General features: G+C 34.9%; 1 long non-coding RNA gene across 3 annotated transcripts in view; it reads right to left on the bottom strand.

Moving 5' to 3' along the window:
* Positions 1–6,450: 6,450 nt before the first annotated feature.
* LOC117082135 overlaps positions 6,451–19,488 on the bottom strand; it is a 34,479-nt gene continuing 21,441 nt past the window's right edge. For all 3 annotated transcript variants that reach the window (XR_004436485.1, XR_004436484.1, XR_004436483.1), the window contains exon 5: positions 6,451–8,278. This is a non-coding gene — a long non-coding RNA (uncharacterized LOC117082135). The remainder of the gene's footprint in view (positions 8,279–19,488) is intronic.

The following is a 19,488-nucleotide window of genomic DNA, read 5'->3' as shown; positions in this document are numbered from 1 at the left end:
TACTTAATTTGTTGAGAGTTTTTTTATCATGAAAGGATGTTGAATTTGTCAAATACTTTTTCTGCATCTATTGAGATTATTATATTTATTTTTTCCTTCATTTTGTTAATGCAATGTATCAAGATTAGTGATTTGCATATGTTGAACCATTATTACATCCCAGAGAAAAATCCCACTTTATCATGGTGTAAGATCCTTTTAATATACGTTTGAATTCAGTTACTAGTATTTTGTTGAGGATTTGTTGCATTTATGCTCATTAAGAATATTGACCTATAATTTTCTTCTCTGACAGTATTCTTGTCTGGCTTTGGTATTACTGTAATGCTGGCCTAATGAAATAAAATTTGAAGTATTCCCTCCTCTTCAGTTTTTTGGAGAAATTTGGAAAGGATTGGTGTTAATTTTTCTTTAAATGTTTGGTAAAATTTACTAGCGAAGGCATCTAGTCCTAAATTTTTCTTTGTTGGGAGATTTTTCATTACTCATTCAATCTTTTTACTCATTATTAATCTCTTCAGACATCTTTGCCTTCATGATTTAACCTTGGTAGTTTGCATGTATGTAGGAAATTATACATTTCTTTTCAGGTTATTCAATTTGTTGACCTATAATTAATCATCAGTAGTCTCTTCGGATCATTTGTATTTCTGTGGCATCAATTGTAATATCTCCTCTTTCATTTCTGATTTTGTTTATTTGAATTTTTTATCTTTTTTTCTATTTAGCTAAGAGTTGATCAGTTTTGTTTACATTTTCAAAAAACCAACTCTTTGTTTTTCATATTTTTTTCTGTTGTTTTTCTAGTCTTTCTTTCATTTATTTCTTCTGCAATTGTTATTTCCTTCCTTTTACTAACTTTGGGCTTATTCTGTTCTATTTCTACTTTTTTGAAGTTAAATTTAGCTTGTTTATTTGACATCTTACTTTTCTATAATATAGACATTAATTATCATAAACTTTCCTTTGAAAATGGCTTTTGTTAAAACAAACAACCCTATTAAAAATTAGGCAAACTATATGAACAGATACTTCTTGAAAGAAGATATAGTAGTGGCCAACAAAGATATGAAAAAAATGTTCATCATCACTAATTATGACAAATGCAAATCAAAACCATAATGAGATAATATCTTACACAAATCAGAATGACTTTTGTTACAAAGTAAAAAAAATAACAGATGTTGACGAGGTTATGGAGTAAAGGGGACACTTACATGCTGTTGGTGGAAATGTAAATTAATCTAGCTACTGTTGAGAACAGTTTGAAGATTTCTCACAGAACTAAGAGTTGAACTATGATTTGATCCAATAATCCCATTACTGGGTATAAACTCAAAGAAAAATGAATTGTTCTACCTAATGGACACATGCACCTATGTGTTTATTACAGCACTATTCACAATGGCTAAGACATGGAATCAACCCAGGTGCCTATCAATGGTGGACTGGATAGGTCAGGTGCAGTGGCTCACATCTGTAATCCCAGCACTTTGAGAGGCCAAGACGGACAGATCACCAGGTCAGGAAATCGAGACCATCCTGGCTAACACGGTGAAACCCCGTCTCTACTAAAAATACAAAAGATTAGCCAGGCGCAGTGGCGGGTGCCTGTAGTCCCAGCTACTTGGGAGGCCGAGGCAGGAGAATGGCGTAAACCCAGGAGGTAGAGCTTGCACTGAGCCGAGATAGAACCGCTGCACTCCAGCCTGGGCAACAGAGTGAGACTCTGTCTCAAAAAAAAATGAAAATAAAAATCGTGGACTGATTAAAGAAAATGCAGTACATATACACCAGGGAATACTATGCAACCATAAAAAAGAACAAAATCATATCCTTTGCAGCAACATGGGTATAGCTGCAAGTCATTATCCTAGGTGAACTAATGCAGAAACAGAAAACCAAATACCACATGTTCTCACTTATAAGTGTGAGTTAAACTTTGGGTACACTTGGGCATAATTATGTGAACAATAGAAGGGCCTACTAGAGGTGGAGACAGGGAAGGGAGCAAAGGCTGAAAAACTACTTCTTGGGTACTATGCTCACCACCTGGGTGATGGATTCAATCATACTCTGAGCCTCAGCATCATGCACTATACTTTTGTAACAAATCTGCATGTGTACGCCAATTCTAAAATAAAAGTTGAAAAAAAAAAACCTGCTTTGGCTGTATATCTCATATATTTTGTTTCCATTTTTATTTGTCTCAATATATTTTTTAATTTTGCTTTTAATTTCATCTTTGAGTTATTGGTTGTTCAGCAGGGTGTTGTTTAATTTCCACATATTTGTAATTTTTCTGGCTTTGTCCGTGTGTTATTTATTTCTAGTTTTATACCATTGTGCTCTGAAAAAAATGCTGGATATGATTTCAATCTTCTTAAATTGTTAAGACTTGTTTTCTGACCTAACATATGATCTATCCTGGAAAATGTTTCATGTATGCTTGAGAAGAATGTTTATTCTGCTGCTATTGAATGAAATTTTCTGTATAGAGTTAAGTCCTCATTCAAAGTTATCGATAGGTTCTTGGAAACTGTGACTTTAAGTAAAACAGTGGATTGTATAATGAAATCAATTTTACCATAAGCTAATTAATATTTAAAAAGTCAAGTTCCCATAGCATACTGTATGTAATTTTACTTAAAGCTGATATGAAGACTTACTGTATATCTGTCAGGTATATTTGTTCTAAAGTATATTTCAAGTCCATTGTTCCTTTATTTTCTATCTGCATAGTATTTCTATCTGGAACAAATATACCTGAGTGGGGCATCAAAGTCATCTACTGTTATTCCATTGCTATCTATTTCTCCCTTCAGATCTGCTAATATTTGCTTTATATGTTTAGATTCTCCAAAGTTGGTTGCAGATAGATAGATAGATAGATAGATAGATAGATAGATTGATAGATAAGATAGATGATAGATAGACAAATGTTTATATAAACATTTGATGAATTGACCTCTTTACCAATATATAATAACATTTTTTGTCTTTTGTCAGAATTTTTAACAAACAGATTATTTTATCTGATATAAATATGGCTGCCCTTCTTCTATTTTGGTTTCCATTTGCATGGGACATCTTTTTTCATCTATTTACTTTTAGTTTATGCATGTCCTTAGTGAAGTAATTCTTTTGTAGGCAGCATATAGTTGGGTCTTGTTTGTTAATTTATTCATCCATTCTATGCCTTTTGATTAAGTAATTCAAACCATTAACATTTAAAGTAATTATCAAGAGAGAAAAATTTATCATCACCATTTTGTTAGCTGTTTTCCATTAGTCATGTAGTTTTCTTCCTCTCACTGTCATCTTTGTGTTTTGTTCATTTACATATTGTTATACTTTGATTCTTTTCTCTCTTTCTTGTGTGTAACATCTATAGGTATTTTTGTGTGTGCAGATACTTTGGGGATTATATAAAATGGCATATTTGTAACAGACTATTTGAAGCTGACAACAACTTAAATTCAGTCACACACAAAGACTACACTTTAACTTCTCCTCTTCCCACTGTTTATGTTATTATTGTTATACTTTACATCTATTTATATTGTGTATCTTTTAACATATTTATAGTTATGCTTATTTGTAATACTTTTGTCTTTTAACTTTAATAATATAATTAAAAGTTATTTAACCACCACAATTAAAGTAGAATGTATTCCATGTTTGTTAATATATTCACTGTTATTAATGAGTTTCATACTTCCTTATGTTATTGTAAGAAATAACAAAATTTACAGTAAAAATAACTAAAATAGAAAATAGTAAAAAAGCATAGATGTGAAAAAATAAAAATGTCTAAAAAGGAAAATCAATTTAAAAATAAGTGAAACTAAGAGTTTTTTTACAGACAAAATTGACAAACAGGTAGACTAACTAAGATAACAGAATAAAAGATAAAAGTCACATGATTATATCAACAAATGCAGAAAAATGTATTTTGTCATTTGACAAAATTTAATATATTTTCATTATTAAAAACTCATAATAATTAGGCAAAGAAGGAAAAACCTTAATGTAATGAAGGTCATATGTGAAGAGTCACAACTAATATAATGCTCAACAGTAAAAGACTAAAAGCTTTTGCTCTGAAATAAGAAACAAAGAAAAGATATCCACTCTTGCCACATCAATTCAACATAGTACTGGAAGTCTTCACCAGAGCAATTAGACAAGAAAAAAATTAAGCAACATTCTAATTGAAAAGGAAGAAGTGAAATTGCCCATACTTGCAGATAACATTATATATATATATATATTCCACAAAAAATGTTAGGGCTTATGAAGAATTCAGTAAAGTTGCAGAATACAAAATCAACAAACAATTTTTTGTGTCTTTATACACTAACAATGAACTATCTGAAAAGGAAATTAAGAAAAATGTCCTATTACAATACAATCAAAAGAGTTAAATGCCTAGGAATAAAGTTTTATGAACCAAAAGACTTAATATTGTAAAAACATTCATATTCACTAAAGCAATCTACAGATTTAATGCAAGTGCTAACAGAATCCCAGTGACTTCTTTATAGACATTTTAAAAAATTCTACAATTAATATGGCATCCTTAAAGAACATAAATAGCCAATGAATCTTGAGAAACACCAAAGTAGAAGACAACACATGGCCCGATTTTAAAAAATGTATACTACAAAGCAACAGTAATCAAAACAGTATGCTACTGGCATAAACGCAGACATACAAAACAAAGAATAAAATAGAGGCCCCAGAAATAAATCCATACATATGATCGACTCATCTTTGACAAGACTGCTAAGAATATACAATGGAGAAAGGACAGACTTTTCAACAAAAGACATTGGGAAAACTGGATTTCCACATGCAAAAGAATGGAATTGAACCCAATTTTACATCATACACACAAAAAACTCAAGTCAAAATGGATTAAAGACTGAAACATAACACCTGAAACTATAATAATACTATAAGAAAACATAGGGAAAAAACTTCATGTCATTGGTCTCAGCAATTATTTCATGGATAATACAACAAAAGACAAAGAACACAACCAAAAATAAGTAAGTGGGGCTATGTCAAAATTAAAAGCTTCTCTAGAGAAAATAAATCAATAAATGGAATGAAAAGAACACCTACAGAATGGGAAAAAATTGCAAATCATATTTCTGATAATTATTTATTATCCAAAATATATAAGAAACTCCTGGAACTCAATAGTAAAATAACAGGTATAACCAGGTTAAACAATGGGCTACAAACTTACCCCAAGAAGATATACAACTGGCCAACAGATATATGAAAGATGCTCAACATCACTAATTATCAGGAAAATGCAAATCCAAGCTGCAATGAGGTATCAACTCATAACTGTCAGGATAGCTATTATCAAAGAATGGCTACTATTAAAAAGACAAAAACAACAGATGCTGGTAAGGACATAGAGAACTGGAAGTTCTTGTACACAATTGGCAGGAATGTAATTAGTGCAGCTACTACATGAAACAGTATGGAAGTTTATGGAAAAACTAAAAATAGAACTACCATATAATACAACAGTCTCATTTCTGGGTATCTATCCAAATAATTGGAATTAGTGTCTTGAAGAGATACTAGCACTCATATTTACTGCAGTACTATTTCCACAACTTTATTGTAAGTTGATAAATAAATGGGTAAAGAAAATGTGTTATATACATAAAATACAGTACCATTCAGCCTTAAAAAAAAGGAAATTCTGCAATATGCAACAACATGGATGAACTTTGAGAACACAATAATAAGTGAAATAAGACAGCCACAGAAAGATATATATTGTGTGATTACCCTACTCTGAGGTATCTAAAATAATCAAATTAATAGAATCAAGGAGTGGTGGTCATTGCCAGGAACTGGGGGAAGAGTAAATAGGGAATTTCTAATCAATGGGTATAAAGTTTTAGTTAAGCAAGATAAATAAGCTCTGGAGAGCTGCTGCACAACATTGTCCCTATAGTAAAAAATAATTCATTAGACACTTAAAATATGGTTAACCAGATAGATCTCATGTTAACTGTCCTTACCAAAATACACCTTTTTGAGTTTAATTTTATAATTGTGAATGAGCACTTTCTTAGCTTGAAAAAAGTTAATTCATACTTTTTCTTAAAAGTATATATTCAAAACATTGTTATTTTTGAAATATTTAGAAACTTGTTATGGTGACACCCTAAATTATTAGGTATAATTGGATGCTTATATTTTCTCCTCACATTCACTTAAAATACCTTTGTTTCTGTTTTCCTTTTATCCCTAGTTTCTGAGTGGGGACTCTGTCTGTGGCCCTATTTTTCTGTGTAACAAGGTAATCTTTTTTTTTTTTTTTTTTGGCAAGAAACTCTAGGGATAAGTTTCATTTCCTTATATTTCACGTGTCCCAAATTTTTACTCTAATTTCTATAATTACCCCAATACAATCTTAGAGAATTCATCTTTTTAGTTCTACATGAATTCATAAACTTCTGAGTTTTTCTTTAAGAAATACTAATTAACCTAAATAATGGCCATAAATTCCCACTTTGGCTCACAGTGGCTGCCATGCACCCCATATCTGAGGAGTCATCCCTCATCTAAGAAAGGAGAGGGCACCTGGCAGGCAAATGAGAAAAGCTCATTCATTGACAAATATTTATGAACGCCTTTCATAAATGCCTTTATGATCCCGTCAACAGACATCTACGAAGTGTCAATTCTGTTCCAGATGCTGGAGATATATCAATTAAGAACAGCCAAAATATCCTGCGCTCCTGGAGGTTATATTCCAATGAGGGGAAGAACAGAAAATAACCAAAACAATCAAGTAAATGCCTGTTGCATGTTAAAGTATACATATTATGAGGAAAAATGAAGCAGGTTAGAAATTGTCGAGTAGTTGTAGATTTCCATGTAAATGTAGTCAGGGAAAGCATTACTCAGACAGTGACATTTGAGAACAAATGTAGATAGTATCGGGAGAGAAGGCTGAGACCCTCAGATGCACTCACATACTGACACTATGGACAGGTAGAAGAGAAAGCAAAGGCCAGAAGCTAACTTATTACAACCCGACATTGGGCAGTTGCAAAAGTTACCCTAAAGCTACAATTAGGTGGCAAAAATAAAGCACATCGTCAGAATCAGCCCAACTACAAAGTAAGAATAAATTACGGAGTGGAGAAAGGGGACTATGGTGAATAAGAAAGCTATCAGTGAGTACATATTAGATATTTATTATGCTCAGACCTGTGCTACATACTTTACAAAGATATCTCATTTCATGCACTAATAACTTTTGGAGATGAATAGGCTTAGCCCCCCTCTGTCAGTTTAGAAAAATGAGACACAGAATGGTTAAGTGACTTACCCATTTGTCCCATAATGTCCTTTGTATAGTTATTTTCTCAGTTTAGTAATCCAATATTAAAGGCATTGCATTTAATTGTCATGAGTCTTCAGTCTCTAATATGAAATATTCTAACACTGCAAGCATAGTGTTAGAATGTCCATCAATTTGTGTTTGTCTGATGTCTTCTCATCATTTTATTTATTTATGTTTTTATTATTACTTGTCACTTGTGGAACAGAAGCAATACTGTATACTTCTCAATGCATTTATATCAAATATCACATGATTCTAGATTATCCAGTATTAGTTATGTTAACTCTAATCACTTGGTTAACATGATAATTCACCAGACTTCTCAACTGTGAAATTACTTTTTTTTCCCCTTTTGTAAAAAAATAAATTGTGGGAAGAAACTTTGAGACTATGTAAGTATCCTTTTCCCCACGAAACATTCATTCACTAGTTGTAGTACAAGTGGGGATTATCTAACTTTATTATTAATTCTGTATTTAGCATCATGCTAAGCTTAGGTTTTCCTTCTCCTGCATTAGACCAGATCAATCACTTTTCTTATGTGTGTGTATGTGGGTATATGTGTGCACACTCATGCACATATGTGCACATGCATATGTATGGATACACAATTGTCAAGTTGGTAGCCTGTATACTCTGGCAGATAGTGCTTTTTTCTATGTCTTGAGTGGCTTTGAATGTTTGTTTAGATTTGAGGGTTTTTTTCGTGTTTAAGGGATTTGGAAGTCTTGATTTCATGGTATTATCATGAGCTCATTCACTGGGATCTGATGTAGAAAATTTTTCTCCACTTGGACAAGGATGTGATCAATATCTGAAATCCCACAAGTCTATCACCTCTTGTTTGAGTCCTCCTTTCTTTGAATTCACACAGAATCTGCAGCACTGCATCTGTTGAATGGATAAAATCTGGGTTACCATGCTCAGAATGGCAGTTTGGAGAATAATCCCTGGCTCCAGCAAGCCTCAGCTACCTGCAAGCCTGGTATGTGCTTTCCACCGCCAAACTTAACTGATCACCCAATGACAAAGACAAAGAATGGCTAGACCAGTCAACAAGCAGCCTTGAAATGGAGTAGAGACTTACCTTTTTAAAATTTTGATCTGTAGTCCAGAGAGAATCTAAGATAAAATTTATTATAAATATAAATATATCACAGTGAACCTGGCAGCATAAAGATTATGCCTCATGCAAAGATGCTCAACATAATGCCTTGTCTAGTGGCATCACTAAGCCTCTGATAGCTCTGGGCTATAATCCATCATGGTGGTAAACAGCTCTATCCAGATTCTTTTGTGAAATCCTAGAACTAGCCAAAACTCTCTGCCTCATATTCTTGCAACTTTTTATTCTATAATAAAATGCATGTCTTCTCTGAACTCCATACTGTTTTAGAGCTTCTGCTTCCAAAATCCACCTTCATGCTGTTGCACTTCCTCTAGCACTGGAGCCTTTAAGGTCTTGCTATATGTTAAACCAGCACATGCCCATCATCAAAGTCCTCACTGAGTCTTGCCTCTACCTGATAAAACTAACCTTCCGTATACCCTGCTGATGCTGATTTATGGCAGTCTTCATCAGCAGATGCTCACTCTGAGGTAGGAAGCCCTCAGTGCCTCTTCCAAATTATTTCTCTGAACCCAAATAAACCATTCCTCTCATCTTAGGTAGTAGTTAAGTGTGCAAAACCAGGGGTTGGATAGCCTGAATAAAATGCTGCTATACCCCTTACTGAACAGTTATTTGACTCATTTTTATAGTGCTCACCTGTAAATTGAAGAAAATAACGTAGATATGCATATACCCATATAGATATTTTGAAAATTAAATTAACATATATATCCATACCTAGCTCTTAGAAGACACTTAATAAATATTAGCAACTATAATAGTTACCAAAGCTGATGACATTCAACCAGAAAACTTTCTAATTCTCCCTTTCTACTATTTGTTTGGTCACATATTATAATCCAAGCAACTTGGGCACCTAGTCTAGCCTTCTACCCTACCCTAAGACCTGATTTTACTTTAGGTCACATGCAGAAATAGCCATCCAACTTCCTGACACCTAGGATCTTTCAACTTCTGGAACTTATTACGCTCTGAATGTAAAGTTCTATGTCTTCTGCCATCTAGATGCCTTACCTCATCTTTCAATGTAATAAGGCAGAAGATCCTCAATTTTCCATGCTCTTCTATCTATCGATGTCTTCTCAGGTTCATTTCTTTTTCTATATTCTCACCAATAGCCTCCTCTCCTTCTCCCTCTTCCCCTCCATAATACCATGAGCTTGGGTAAATAAAAATATGTGCCTTCCTTTTCTCTTGCATTGTGACTGCTTGGTATATCTAGAGAACATTAGACAAACCTAGAAATGGGTAATTTTGAATTCCTGGCCTCCAGAACTGCGAGTCACAAATTTCTGTTGCTTTAAGCCATCTGCTTTGTGGTACTTTTTAAAAAATTGTAACCTAGAGAACAAATACAAACAAGGTCAGAAACTTTTATACACATACATTTAGCTTGTAACTCAGGGCAGGGCACAAGGTAAGTTCTCAGGAAATTATTGTGGAATGCGTGGTCAAAGCAAGATGGAGATATTGCATACAAGCTTGTTACTAGGACAAGAGTTGATTACTGGAGGAAAGGGGCAATTTTTAGTCTAGTTTGCTGAGTGTGATGAAGATTGAGACCAAAAGATTAGATTAGATGAAGTACATGATAGCCCCATTTATGGCCTAAAGAGAGCCTTCTTCACAAGGAGGACTCTACAGGATAGAAAGATATTTTCCCTACTTTGGTGTCATGGAGAGAGTTGGGTGGATGCACAAATGTGGGAGTAAAAAGAGTTGTAGCATCATATCTGGAACTGAGAAGTAATGTGACCAATGTCTGTGGTTGGAGGAAGATCGCAGAGTCATAGTATCAAGTCAAGCAGTAGGAGAAGTAGGTGGTTCATTCCCAATATGAGTGGGGATCTAGCATAAGGAGGAGAAGAGGAGAAGGATGCCAATTAGCTATCAGGTAAATATATTGAACACAGAAAAAACAAGCATGGCAGAAATCTATGGGAAGAGAGGAGAAAGAATTTCTTACTGTATTTCTCATAATTATTTTATTGGAGGAAACAATCTCTGCTTCATTTGTACTTTATCGTCATGAAATTACATGTCATTTATGATTCAATTACCTTTATTCAGAGGTCCCTAAGATTTGGAATGTGGACGAGATTTCACTTTTTGGCACCCAGGAAAACTTAAGCTCTTTAAGTTACATGGAAATTTGGCTAAAAACACTAAGCCTAAAGTTTGCTTACAAGCCAAGCACTGTCATCCTATTCTGTGTTTGTTTCACTAGTAAATGTTATTAAAGGGGAACATTTGTTTGAAACTTCTGGCCAGTCATTTTTCTGCTCCTTTTGGTTGCTTTGTGTTTTTGCAAATCATCTCTGGGCTAGAAGCCATTCTTGCTTTTTTTTGCTAGAACTCTAAATCCAAACAAAGATGCTGTTTGGCATGATCACACATGAAGCCATCTCAATAATTAGTACAGCCAATGGATTCAAGCCAAACAAGAGAACTGCTGGACTGTAATCTGGTGGACATGTTGAAGATGACACCATCCATAAATCTGTTGTGTTCTACCTTAGGGACCAGTGGCAAGAGAAACCCGTCAGAGTTTTCCTTTAAGTCTCTGGAAATCTAATCTGGAAACTCTGATTTATCGCAATACCTCCTAATCTGTTGATGAATTGCATTCAGAAGTGTCCTTACTGCTGATATGCTATGTTTGGCAAATTGAGCAAAGAGAAATTCAGGACTTAAGATTGGTTTGCCATAAGACAGGCTGAAATATGAAAGGGATTAGATAGAGTATGAATGAAAATAAGGATAGGGATACTGGGAAGGGAATATAAGTAGTGGAATTCAAGTTGCTCAGAACAAGAGACTTGGGGACATCAATGAAAATGGGAGGGAAATTGCAGATAACAGAATTCTCGTGAAGTTGTAATAATTCAGTACTACTTAGATTGCAAAAATAAGATAAAAAAGGCGTATTATGTTCTCATTAGGTCTACACTGCTGTAAGTGCATATATTGACTCATTTGATTGCCATGACTAGGCTATGACTATCATTTTCATTTACAGATGAAGAAATTAAAGCAAGGTCAGGCAGCTACAGAATAGCAATTCTGGGACCACAGACCTCATATGGCTCCAGAATTCATTCTCTTAACCTCCAAGTGATATTATTCCTCATAATGTGTATTTATTTATATTTGTTTAGTGGGCATTAGAGATAACATGGTGATCCATTTTTGGCACCCTGTGATTGTTAACTCAAGGTCAGGAATTAGGCATAAATGGATCAGGGTTAAGGAGGGTAATAGGCTGACCATATAATTTATGGAATTAAAATTATATCATTTTGAAATAATTATCAATTGATTAATAAATTGAATTTGTTGTATTGGTAGATGTGTAAAATGACTGTTTATAATGATTTTCTGTAACTTTTTCTAACACATAATAATATACTTTTGTATACATTAAAGCAACATAAAATAAGCCTTTTATTGATTATCTAAAATTACAAGAAACAAAAAATATTTTATTCTTGGCAAACACTTGTATCTTCATGAATTTTGTAGCTTACCTGTGTCATAGGTATTTTTCAGAAGATTTTATTTTTAATGTGTACTTATTAAATATTTTAATAATAAAATGTCTAAAATGTTTTCAAAGTTGCCTTTTACAAGCAAAACGTTTCAAATTGTTGACATTTTCAATTAATCTTTCTTTGTAGACCACAATTTTTTTAAATGAAAAAGTACTCCCTCTTTACAAGTGCTGAGAAACTTTATAATTTCAGAGAAAATACTGCTAAATGGAGGTTAGTCATAATTCTATTTTTGTATCAAAATTGGTATCTATTTTAGATAATATATTTTCCAAGGACTATTATTTGGCCTCAGTCAAGTGTACTTTTCTTTGAAAAATATTTTTGTAACCAAAATCTCATCAAATAGGTTATTTGCAATTATAATTTTTTTGACTGTTTTATCAAATTCAGATGCTGTAAAGCCAGAGGTCATCTCGATTTCATTCTGCTCTCTTACTGAATATCAACCTATTGAAATAAAAATAGAATCTTTATTTAAAAAATTATTCCCACAACTGAGATATTTGAAAGCATAATTATAGAATTTTAAAAAATCTTGAACACTATTTGAATTCTTCTTGTGTAATTTTTTCAGTTTCATTTTTTCTTTTGATAATTAAATTTAAATGTCTTTCTGTTTGTAAGCTTTGCTTTCAAAAGTTCCAAATTTTTGAAAGTGCAAAAGTGGATTCTTTTGTGCTCTATTTATTGAATACACTGCCTAATGATTTACAGCTGATTTTTAATAAAACACATGAAAGATTTAGAAAACTTATTTGAACAATATCCAATACCATTGTAGGACATTTAAGTTGATTTACAAAGTACTTCTTCAAAAGGCTTATATGTTTCTAAAATTTGACTGATATCAAGCAACACAGAGTGAAAGAATGTGCTGCCATAGCTGAATTTTTGTAGTCGTTATTTTTGCCAGACTAATTGTCATTTAGTTACTCTGTATATATGCAAATATTGTTATATTTTGGCTATGCTTTGTATCTGCATCATTAGAATATTGATGCTTGTTTGAGAGCAATTAGAAATTATGTGTGTACTATAAACAATTCCAATTACATTTTTATTACATAAGCCCATTAATTTAGTAAAATTGTTCTTTTTGCAAAATAATATAAGACTGTGCTTCACTAAAATTTTCATTTGTATTTTTACTGCCCAACAAATTAATTCTCAAAATGGAAATTTTTAGCTGAAGTTAAAATTGTATTTACAATAACATCGTATGTTTCTCCTTCAATAAAAGGAACTTATAACCTCTTTATTTAGATTCTCTAAATGGACTAAAATCTGATCCATTATTGGAGCTACCTCAATTAATTTTCCATTTGAAGCATCTGATAGAACTTATAAAAGTCTCACTTCATTTAACTATTTGTAAAATCTTCCTTCTGATATTTAAATTAACTTGTTAACAGCTTTTCCTCACTCTTCATATATTCAAAAGAAATTATGAAACCAAATATAAGTGAAATTAGAAAAGCAGTCATTTGATCTAAGTGAAAAGTCATTTTATTATATAAATTACATAAATGTAACTTTTGTAGTAAATGCATTAAATCATAATCTATAGGCATCATTTGTAAAGATTGGTAACTTTTGAAGTTGCTGCTAAAGCTTATTCAAATTTGTCTTCTTTATCTGATCAAGGGTGTCATTATAGACAGTTTTGGTTTTTTTCTTTTAGCATTTTAAATATATCTTCCCACTACCTTCTTATCTCCTTAGTTTTTTTTTTGTAAAATTGACTATTAATTTTATTAACAGTTCCTTGTATGTGATGAGTTGCTTTTCTCTTGCAACTTTCAAAATTATCTCTTTCCCTTGACTTTTGACAGTTTGACTATACATCTCACTGTAAATCTATTTGGCTTTACCCTACTTAGATTTTATTGAGTTTCTTGGATTTGTAGATGCATATCTTTCATCAAATATGCAAAGATTTTGGCCACAATTTCTTTAAATAATATGTATCTACCTTTTTACCCCTCTCTTCTCTTTCTGGGATTCTTCTGTTGCATATCTTGGTCCCCCACAGTTCTTTTAGGCTCTATTAACTTTTCTTCATTCTTTCCTTTTTTATGCTCTTCAGACTGGTTGATATAAATTGTACTATATTCAACATCATTGATTCTTTCTTTTGCCTGCTGATAAACTCATCTAGTAAACTTTCTATTTCCATTATTTTATTTTCAACTCCCAAGATGTTACTTGGTTTGTTGTCAAAAACTAAACATTTAAGTATTAAGATATGTTAAGGTTTTCTTCCTAGTAAGTCACTGATATTCTCATTTTTTTCATTCCTTGTCTTTCTGCTTTCATTTTGTCCTTCCTTTAAGTATTTGAACATATGGGAGACCGTTGTTTTTAGGTTTTCTTCCTTGTCCAATGTATGGACTTCCCCAGGAATAGTTTCTGTCAATTAGTTTTTTTCCTAATTTCCTTTCTGTCAACTATTTTGTGTCGATTAATTGTTTTCCTAATTTCCCCATTCAGGGGAATCTTTTACTGTTTGTTTTTATGCCTGTGACTTTTGTTGTTGTTGTTGAAAATTAAACATTTAAGTATTATGATGTAGTAACCTTGGAAATAAGATTGTCTCCCTTTTCTAGGGTTGCTAGTTTTGATTGTATAAGATTTTAATTATCCCGTTGTTTAATGGCTTTTCAAAACTATTTTTTCATAGACTGTGTTCTTTTGTGTTTATGGTCCCTGAAATATCTAATTCTTTGACTTGAGTTTATCTAGTGTTTTAAGGCCCTCGATGAAGTACCTGAGTATCACTGCTAGTTATTCACGGCACAAGGGCTCTTCAGTTAGCAGATGATGAATGCTGTGAGGACTGGGTTCTTCCTTTCTGGCTCAGAGTGTGTCTAGAAATGTCACCCAGGAGGTAGGGCTTGGATTGGGGGTCTCATGACTCTGAATGGTACCCTGTGCTGCTGTGGCTAAGTTGGCATCCAAGATGCAAGACAAAGTGGTCCCCACTCTTCCCTCTCCTCTCCTCAAGTGGAAGGAAGGAGTCTCTTTTGGAACCACAAACTGTGTAGGCTAGGGTAAGAAAAGGAGTGATGCCAGCACTCCCTTAGCCACCCCAGCATCTCAGTTGGTCATGTACATTTCCAGTCCACTTTCTCTGGATCAGTTCAGCACTAAGATTCACCTAAGAGTTGTAGTCTGTGTGGTCTAGTCTGCCTTTCAAGTTTACTTAGGGCTCAGAGCACTTTAGTTCATGGTATGACATTTGCAGGAACTCAATTTCTGACCAATGGGATTGGTGATTCCCTCTGGCTAGGGCTAGTTTAAATGTTCCCTCTGAGGATGAACATTAGATATGTTTGGTCTGGTTTTCCTTTCTGGTTTGACAGACAGCATTGAGTTCAATGCCTCACAATTGCTGTGCTTTCCCTCTCCCAGCACACAGAAACACTCTCTGCACCACACTGGTCAGTGGGGTGGTGGGGGAGGGGTGGCATCAGTGATTCAAGACTGTTTTCTCTACCTGTTTAGTGCCTTTTCCAGTGATAAGAAGTTAAAACCAGGTAGTATGAGTGCTCATTTAGTTTTTGATCCTTATGAAGGTGATTTGTGTGTGTGTGTGTGTGTGTGTGTGTGTGGAGATAGTTGTTAAATTGGTGTTTTTGGTGGGGGAGTTGACTGGTGGAGCCTTCTGTTCCACCGTCTTTCTCTGCCTAGATATGAAATCTTAAAGCTCCAAAATAATCTCTTTGACTTTATGTACTTCATCCTGGACACATTGATGTAAGGAGTAGGAGGTTCCCAACATCTTGGACAGCCCCACCCCCAAGCTTTGCTTGATGTAGCCCATTTGACTACTCTAATGGGTTGGACTCAAATGCCTGTGGCTCTTCTAGGCTAAAGTTCCACACTGCCAAAGGCTCTATAATGCTAGGTCTGGAAGGTGATGGCCATGCTTATATGACTCCATAGGTCTTAACCTAGTTGAGGCATTCTGTGGTGGCTCCACTTCTGTGGCAGGCTTGTGCCTGAGCACCTGGGCTTTCTAATACATCCTCTGAAATATGGTTGGAAACCACCAAGCTTCTCCCATTCTTGCATTCTGGGTGGATGCCTGCAGACTCAGAATCATGAGGATGCTGCCAAGGCTTACTGCTTTACCTCTCTAGAGCAGGTGGCCCAAGCAGTACCAGGGGCAGTTGAGTCTTAGCTGGAGCCAGAGTAACTGAGATGTGATAAGAAGTATCAGGGCAGCACAATGAAGTAGCATACCAGGCCCATCCCCTGAAACCATTCTGTCCTCCTAGGCCTCTGGGCCTGTGATGGGAGAGGTGACTTTGAAGATTTCTGAAATGTCTTCAGGTCCTTTTTATCATTGTCTTTATTGTTAGCACCTGGATCCCTTTTATCTGTGCTAATCTCTCTAGCAAGTGGTTGCTCCACAGCGCCCTCAGGTTACTCGGTTACTCTCATAAAAATCTTCTTTCCTTCTCTACCACAGAGCTAGTCTGTTAATTTTTCACATGTTAACGCTCTGTTCTCTTCTTAATCATAAATTCCACCTTTAGGTTTTTTTTTTTTTTTTTTTTTTTTTTGCTGCTGTATCTGATTGCAAGCTATAAAAAGTAGCCATGCAATTTCTTGAACACTTATGTTTTTCTTCTGCCAGTTACCCCAGGTCATCACTCTTAAGTTCAGCTTTCCACAGAGCCTGCAGCATGGACACAATACAGCCAAGATTTTCATCACAGTGTAACAAGAGTGACCTTTGCTCCAGTTTCCAATAAGTTTCTCATTTCTGTCTGACACCTCATTATCACGGCCTTTACTGTCTATATTTCTATCAGGATTTTGGTTACAACCACTTAACCAATTTCCAAAAGGTTCCAAACTTTTCTTTATTTTTTGTCTTCTTCTGAGCTCTCCAAACTCTTTCAACAGCCCATTACTCAGTTGTAAAGGCACTTCACATTTGCAGGTATCCTATAGCAACATCTCAGTATTCAGCACCAATTTTCTGTCCTAGTTCATTTTGTGTTGCTATAAATGAACACTTGAGACTGGGTAATTCACATAGAAAAATGTTTTGTTTGGCTCGTAGTTCTTCAGACTATACAAGAAGCATGGTACCAGTGTCTGTATTTGGTGAGGGCCTCAGGAAGTTTCCACTAATGATGTAAGGTGAAGGAGTGCCCACATGTTCAGGAGGTGCTAGGCTCTTTTTATCAACCAGATTTTGTGGAAACTAAAATATGAGAACTCACTTACCCAGTCTTCGTTGCTGGTGGGAGGGTATTAATTTATTCATGAGAGATCCACCTCCATGACCCAAAAACCTCCCATTAGACTCCATCTCCAACATTAGGAATCAAATTTCAACATGAAATTTGGAGGGGACACACTTAGAAATTATAGCACTACAGCTCACAGTCTTTTTATATTATATTTTTATTTTTACTTCTTTTGTTTTTAGAGACATGGTCTTGCTATTTTACTCAGGGTGGCCTAACCTCCTGGGCTCAAGCGATTCTCCAACTTCAGCCTTCTGAGTAGCTATGACTCCAGGTGCATGGCACCATGCCCAGCTCTCTTTTCAGATTAGTTTTGTGCTGGAGCACTTTTTCAATGCTATGCTAGGTTTCTTTCTCTGAGCCTAGAGATTAGCCAGTGGTCTTCTCAAATCTTTTCTGAGCATGCATTCTACTCTGGGTATGCACATGGTGTTTTTGAATGTCCTAATCTCCTCCCACCCCCCAAAAAACTCCCTCCCCTAGATCTTCCTACAGACTTTAGGTGATCTATTATGTGTCTCAATTTTGTGTCTTAATCTTTATCTCAGGTGATTGCAAGTTTTTCCTTCATTTTACACTTTCTAGCATTGCCGGTGACTTTTCTATCTTGTATGAGTTCTGAATTAGGCCAAACAGAAATGAGGGACTTGTATAAGTTCTTCAGGTAACTCCCAGACATTTTAGAACACAAGCACAATAACTCGTAAAAAGGTCTTCTTTGCTCCTTCTGGAAGCATAAACCAGGGTCCCCTCCTGGAAATGCAGGTTGTTTTCTTCAAAACCACCTCTGTCTTGGGAGGGTTTACAAGGTCAAGTAAAAATACTGTGATGTTTTTCTACTATTTTGAAGTTATCTCTTTGTTTATTCAACATTTGCTTAGTTTCTGTAAACTTTTAACTATTTTTTAAGAGCTCCAGCAAATTTGGATCTTACAGTTTCTGCTTGGTTTTCAATGTTTCCGTGGAGGCAAAAAAGCCTGTAGCTACAAACTTTACTATTTTGCCCATGTCACTCATCAAGTATTTTTCTTTGGAAAAAAGGTTTCTGGGCTTTTTTTTTTTTTGGAACCTAGTAGTAATTGTATATATGGTAATGAGACTCTTGCTATTTAATCCATCACAGTGTAATACTTGCAGTTTTTTTTTTTTTTTTTTTTGAGACAGAATCTTGCTTTATTGCTCAGCCTGGAGTGCAGTGGCAGGATCATGGGTCACTGCAACCTTGATCTCCTGGGCTCAAGTGATTCAAGTGATTCTCCTGCCTCAGCTTCCTAAGTAGTTGGGACCACTGGTACATGCCACCATGCCCAATTCTTTTCTTTTCTTTCTTTCTTTCTTTTTTTTTTTTTTTTTTGTAGAGACAAGATCTTACTGTGTTGCCCAGGCTGGTCTCAAACTGCTGTGCTCAGGTAATCCTCCCACCTCAGCCTTCCAAAGTGCTGGAATTACAGGTGTCAGCCACTGGGCAAAACCTTCTTTTAGATTTTATTTTTAAATTTTTTTGTAGCAATATGGTTGTACTATGTTGCCCAGGCTGGTCCCAAACTCCTGGGCTCAAGTGCTTCTCCCACCTCAGTCTCGTAGTTGGGACCATAGGTGCACTATGTTGCCCAGGCTGGTCTTGAACTCCCGGGCTCTAGTGCTCCTTCTATCTTGGCCTTCCCAAGTGCTTGTATTATAGGCATGAGCCATCACACCTTCATCACATTATGCTTTTCTTTTTTTATTTCATTTTTCATTTTTTATAGAGACAGGGTCTTACTGTGTTGCCCAGGCTGGTCTCAAACTCATGGACTCAAATGATTCTTCTGCCACAGCCTCCCAAAGTGTTGAGATTACAGGTGTGAGCCACTGCACTTGGCCACTATGATGTTCTGAAGTACTTGATTAGCACCTGGAAACAGTTCATGTGAAATCAGGCTGAAGCAGATCTTGAATGAAACAAGATTCTCATGGCATTCACTTGTGTTGCATTGACACTACTCTTTCAACTCACATTTTCAACTTAATGGGGAGAGTTCCCTGTGACCAAATATTTTAGTCTTTATTTATAGATGGGTATGATAGTAAGCTTACATGAGCCAATTTTATAGCCCCAATTTGGGGTAGCCATCAATTGCAGTGGGGAAAGTATATTTTATCACTGGGCAA

This window comes from Trachypithecus francoisi, unplaced genomic scaffold (genome assembly GCF_009764315.1).
Source record: "Trachypithecus francoisi isolate TF-2019V2 unplaced genomic scaffold, Tfra_2.0 Lachesis_group9, whole genome shotgun sequence".
NCBI lineage: Eukaryota > Metazoa > Chordata > Mammalia > Primates > Cercopithecidae > Trachypithecus > Trachypithecus francoisi.
This window is presented reverse-complemented; position numbering and strand designations above follow the sequence as displayed.